Source organism: Phocoena phocoena, chromosome 19 (genome assembly GCF_963924675.1).
Source record: "Phocoena phocoena chromosome 19, mPhoPho1.1, whole genome shotgun sequence".
Classification (NCBI taxonomy): domain Eukaryota; kingdom Metazoa; phylum Chordata; class Mammalia; order Artiodactyla; family Phocoenidae; genus Phocoena; species Phocoena phocoena.
The window spans coordinates 14868335-14874990 of NC_089237.1; positions in this window are offsets into that span (position 1 = coordinate 14868335).

A 6656-nucleotide genomic window follows, 5' to 3' on the forward strand; every position below is an offset into this window, starting at 1 on the left:
ATTGTAACATCAGGGGCCAAAGGGTCAGCCATTGAATGTCAGAACTGGAAAGCCCCCATCTACCTTCTGGTCCAACTGTCCCCATTTTACAGGTGAGGAGGCTGAGGTCCAGAATGGTCTAGCCATACAACCTGATTCACACAGCTAGTCAGTGGCAGAGCCAAGAGGAGAACCAGGGCTCTTGACTTCTACACCAGAGCTTGTCTCACTCTACTCGGTCACTTCTCCCTGGCACTGGAGCCACCCTTGGCCATGACCAGGGATTGATGCGTCTCCTCCCTCCACAGGCTGAGATTACCTCTGAGCAGGTGGGTGGGAGGATGGATGGATGGAAGGAAATGACATCTCCAGGTCTCTGGACCCTGGAAGCACAGTTGTCTCTCTGTGTTCTTCTGACTTGACCTCCTATGTTCATATTTTTGGCCTTTTTCTCTCTTGTGGGATGTATGACCATCCCAGGGCTGTGCAGGACCCTTCCTCCCTTTCCCTGTTCTTACACCTGCTTCCCCAGGGAGAGCCTGATACTATGAGTTTGCTGTCAGGAGGAGGCACGGAAGGTAGAGGACCATCTACTATGATAAAAATAGTACTTTTTGGTTGTTGTTAACTATCGTCATCATGCTATACATTACATCCTCAGGACTTATCTTGTAACTAGAAGTTTACACTTTTTGACTGCCTTCACCCATTTCACCCACCCTCCAACCCTTGCCTCTGGCAATCACCAATCTATAAGTTCAGTTCAGTTCAGTTTTGTTTTGTTTTGGGGTGTTTGTTTTTTAGATTCCTCATATAAGTGAGATCATACAGTATTTGTCTTGTCTGACCTCTTTCACTTAGCATAATGCTCTGAAGTTCCATTCATGTTGTTGCCTTCTTTTACATGGCTAAATAGTATTCTTGTGTGTGTGTGTGTGTGTGTGTGTGTGTGTGTGTGTGTGTGTATTACATTTTCAGTGTCCATCAATGGACACTCAGGTTGTTTCCGTATCTTGGCTATTGTAAATAATGCTGCAATGAACATGGGGGTACAGATGTCAAGATACTGGTTTCATTTCCTTTGGATACATACCCGAAGTGGAACTGCTGTATCATATGGTAATTCTGTTTTTAATTTTTTGAGGAACCTCCATACTGTTTTCCAAGTGGCTGCACCAATTTACATTCCCACCAACAGTGCACAAGGGTTTCTTTCTCTTCATATCCTTGCCCACACTTATTTGTCTTTTTGATAATAGCCATTCTCAGAGGTGTGAGGTGATATCTCACTGTGGTTTTGATTTGCATTTTCATGATTAGTGATGTTGTGCACATTTTCATGTACTTTTGGCCATCCATATGTCTTCTTTGGAAAAAAAAGTCTATCAGATCCTTGCCCACTTTTTTTTTTTTTTTTTTTTTTTGCGGTACGCGGGCCTCTCACTGTTGTGGCCTCTCCCATCGCGGAGCACAGGCTCCGGACGCGCAGGCCCAGCGGCCATGGCTCACGGGCCCAGCCGCTCCGCGTCATGTGGGATCTTCCCGGACCGGGGCACGAACCCGTGTCCCCTGCATCGGCAGGCGGACTCTCAACCACTGCACCATCAGGGAAGCCCCTTTGCCCACTTTTTAATCAAATTGTTTTTGTTGTTGTTATTGAGCTGTATTAGTTCTTTATATATGTTGAATATTTAACCCCTTATCAGATATATGATTTGCAAATATTTTCTGCACGTCTGGGGGTTGCCTTTTCATTTTGTTGATGGCTTCTTTTGCTGTGCATGAGCTTTCTAGTTTGATGTAGACCCACTTGTTGATTTCTGCTTTTGTTGCCTTTGCTTTTGGTGTCAAATCCAAAAAAATTCATTACCAAGACTGATATCTAGGAGCTTACCTCCTATATTTTCTTCTAGGAGTTTTATGGTTTCAGGCTTTACATTCAAGTCTTTAATCTATTTTGAGTTAATTTTTGTCTATGGTGTAAGATAAGGGTCCAGTTTCATTCTTTTGCATGTGGCTGTCCAGCTTTCCCAACACCATTTATTGAGGACATTATCCTTTCCCCATTGTATATTCTTGACTTTTGTCATAAATATATTGACCATATAAGCATGGGTTTATTTCTGGGCTCTCTATTCTGTTCTATTGATCTACGTGTCTGTTTTTTTTTTTTTTTTAACATGTCTGTTTTTATGCCAATACCATAACGTTCTGATTACTATAGCTTTGTAATAAAGTTTGAAATCTGCAAGTGTGATGCCTCCAGCTTTGTTCTTCTTTCTCAAGATTGCTTTGTCTATTTGGGGTCAAAACATAGTATTTTTAAAAATGCAAAATATAGAGCTGAGATGGAAAGCAAGAAAAGGGACTCTTCAGATGCCTGGGAGACAAGGAGGGCTCATGCAGCAGTGAGTGGGGGCCCATGTGGTAAATCAAAGTTCATCCATGCCCAAAGGGCTGCAGCATTGGTGCCTGCCTGGGGATAGCCAGTCATAGTGGAAGTACTGCCTACATCAAGGGAGCCAGCAGATGGCTTCTTTTCTAAGGGAGCCCTGCAAGGAGCAACCATGAAACCGACCCGGAGGACATCTTCACAATCTGGTGTTGCATGGGAAGGGTCCCCCTGCAGAAGGCTGTCCCACTGAAGATGGCTCATAGGTCAAGATTTCCATGTAAAAGAGGAAGTCCAATGCAGTCGGTGTTAATAATGATCGCCAGCCCCCACTGAGCATTTCCCAGGGGCAAGGGACCCTTTGAGGGCTTTCAGGACATGAATCCTCCCAACAAACCCATGAGGTAGGTACTGTGATCAACTCCCCCAGTTTACAGACGAGGAAAATGGGCACAAAGAGGTTGAGAAACTTGCTCATAGTTACATAGCTAGCAAATAGTGCAGGTGGGACTCAAATCCACATAGTTTGACTCCAGAGTCTGTGCTAAACTACAGACACAGGCATGGATTAGACCACACCTGAGGAAGGGTAGGTGTTAGAGCAATCTGAAAGGGACTTAAAATCTGGGTTTTACACCATCTACAAAAATTAACTCAAAATGGATTACAGACCTAAACATAAGAACTAAGACTATAAAACTCTTTGAAGAAATCACAGGGGAAAACTTCATGACATTGGATTTGGCAATGACTTCTTGGATGTGATACCAAAAGCTCAGGCAACAAAAGAAAAAAACAGACAAGTTGGACCTCATTAAAGTTAAGAGTTTTTGCACATTAAAGGACACTAACAACAGAGTAAAAAGGCAAGCTACAGAACTGGAGAAAATATTTGCGAATCATAGACCTGATAAGTGATTAATATCCAGAATATATGAAGAGCTCCCCAAACTCAGCAGTGAACAAACGAACAACCCAGTTCAAACATGGGCAAAGGACTTGAATGGACATCTCTCTAAAGATGATATATAAATGGATAATAAGCACTTGAAAAGATTCTCAATATCACTAATCATTAGGGAAACACAAATCAAAACCATGAGATACCACTAGGATGGATATTACAAAGAAACAAACAAAAAACCCCAGAAAACATCAAGTGATGGCCAACACGTACAGAAATTGGAACCCTTGTGGACTGCTGGTGGGACTATAAAATGGCTCAGGCACTGTGGAAAACAGCGTAGAATTACCATATGATCCAGGAATTTCAATTTGAGGTGTATACTCAAAAGAAGTCAGAGACTTGAACAGATGTGGTGATGGTTGCACAACAATTGAATATACTCAATGCTATTTTTAACTGTACACTTAAATATGGTTAATGGGACTTCCCTGGTGGCGCAGTGGTTAAGAATCCGCCTGCCAAAGCAGGTGACGTGGGTTCAAGCCCTGGTCCAGGAAGATCCCACATGCCGCGGAGCAACTAAGCCTGTGCGCCACAACTACTGAAGCCCGCGTGCCTAAAGCCCGTGCTCCGCAATAAAGAGTAGCCCCCACTCGCCACAACTAGAGAAAGCCTGCACAGCACAACAATGAAGACCCAATGCAGCCAAAAATAAATTAAAAATAAAAAAAAGGTTAAAATGGTAAATGTTATGTATATGTTACAACAGTTTAAAAAAAAGGTCTTTAAAGGGATGAGAGAAGGAACAGGATCTGTGAAGCAAGGATAGACTTTTGTGGAAACACAGTAGGTTTGAAAGTAACAGAGATGCAAAAATAAAAAATATAGTTATTAAATTGGAAAAACAGTAATCTCGATGCACAGCCTAAGACACAGCTGGGGAAAATCGCTTGGAGCACAGGACAAAGAAAGAGATGAGAAATACGAGTGGGAATGAGGAGACACAGAGGACAAAGAAGCTCCAAGCTGGGTCTGGCAGGAGTCCCGAAGAGGAGACTGAAAAGGACGAGGAGATGATGGCTGAGCGTCTCGAGAACTGATGGAAGCCGAGTCCCTGAAGTGAACAAGCTCGCTGCACTGCCGGGGCGAGAGCGTCCGATGGTGCACGGAGGAATCATGAGAAATGTCTATCCAGCTGGCAGTGAGCTGCTCTGGAAGACTTTCTCTGTCTCTCTAGTGAGGGGCTTGCCCTTCCAGCTCTCCAGTTTGCGACTCGAAGGGACGTTTGTAGTGGGAGGCAGATATGAAGCAATCTTTATCAGGAGATGATGCAGTCATTACAAAGAGAGGAAACTAGGCACCGGGAATTTGTATTCTCATTCGATCAACTGCAGCAATCATGAGGCAGCGTCGTAAGAACCATCTCACACGTGTGAAAGTGGAGGCGCAGAAAATGGAAGTAAATCACTCAAGGTCACACAGGTGGTAAGTGCAGAGGTGGGATTTGACTCAGGCCTAATCCAAAGCCACTGGACTCACTCATGAGAGCCAGAGTGAGCAGCTGGGGGCAGGGTGGGGAGGTCAGAGAAACCACCATCACCCCTGGCCTGTGTGCGTCAGAGCCGTCACTGAGAAATGACTGCTTGACGGGCAGCGCAGGGCAGGGCTCAGCCTTCAGGCCACTGGGAGAAAATGTTGGAACGGCCCCTCTTCCTGCTGTCACCACCTCCTCTTCCCTAGGCCACCTCCCAGGTAGACACGGCCCCTCCTCGCTCATTCAAGGAGGCAGAAACAGGCGTCTGAACAGTTTTAATATCTCAAGAGGCCTAGTGGATAAGGCTGTTAAGTCTTCTTTGCACCTCAGACCTTTGGGTGCTGAATGCTGCTCTCACGCTGCCCACAGCTCTGACAGGCAGCAGGAACCTATGTCGTTCATAAAGATAGGAAAGGGGTGCTGTGACAGTGACCTTCGTCTAGCAAACAGCTTTTGAAACATCAGGCTGGGGAGGGGGGGTAATTACAGAAGTCTTTGGTGGTAGAAGGCTTGGAACTATTTAGAGGCTATGTTTATAGATTCCATTGTTCTAAGTAATCATAAACTTCCACCCTCTTGCAAATCCAAAATACCTCAACTCCACGTCATGCCCCATGGAACAGGCCTGTACAATTAAGTCTATGTACAACATACACATACACACACACACACAATCACAGACACATACACATACACACACACACACACACACACACACACACACAATGGCAGCTGGAGACTTGGGGGCCAGGCAAAAGCTGTGGACTAAAGGATGTTGGGGGACAGATACTAGGGGCTGGGCCAAGTCATCAGCAAAACCGAGAAGAGGCTCAAGGCCGAGGGTCTCCACAGAGGCAGCCAGGCTTTGGCCAGTTTCTAGGTTTGGCATTTAAATATCTAAAAAAATAGGTCTAGTCATGTTAACTGGTAAAAAGGTTACACAATTGTAAATACACTGTGACTCCACTTAAAATATGTGCTGAGAAAAAGAGGCTGGAAGGATATACACCAAATGTCAACAGTGCTTATCTCTGTGTTGACATAAAGGGCTTTTATTTTCTTTATACTATTCTGTGTTTTCTAGATTTTCTACAATAAACATGTAGATAAGAGATTTTAAAATGTCTCTCAAAATGATACTCCCTCAAACCCATGATGGCCTTCCAAGGAAGGCTCAGGGTGAGGGCATGTGCTGGGGGGATGGGCAGGGGTGTCCCCTAGCAGTCAGTCCCTGCGTGGGCACCAGCTACTGCCTAGCTGGGATGAAGGGTCCTGACCCCGGGCCCTGTGGGCAATACTCTGGTGGCTCTGTCCACTGTTTCGAGTGGAAATGGAACTGGGGCAGGCAGGCGCCTGAGGTGACGCCGGGGCCAGTTGGCCAGTTCTACAGCCTCAGCATGCAAGGCGCCCTCCCGAGGGAACCAGAGGGCAGCCAGGAGCCTTCCATCTGGGGGACTTGGCCATTTATGGAACAGCTGGGGCAGGGCTCCAGAAGCCCAGAATGTCTGCTTCCTCTTTGCTGCCCACAGCCCTCCTGGGTTGGTGTCCAGGCCTGGCAGGGGCTGCCTGCCATGGCAGGACAGGGGCCAGCTGCCCCGGCTGAAGGGGAGACTGGTATGGGCGCTGGGTGGTGCTGGGGCCAGAGCTCTGGGTATTTTCCAGCCTCTTCTTGGAGGAGGATGAAGACCCCCGAGAGGTGACCCCTTGACTGTCAGGAGGTGAGAGAGCTTCCCTTGTCCCTGGCTTCCCTGTGAGGGACATGGACACAGATGGGGAGGGCAGGACCTTTAATTGAATTCAGAGAGAGATGGGGAGGGGGGTCCATATTAGGTGGCCTGGTCCCC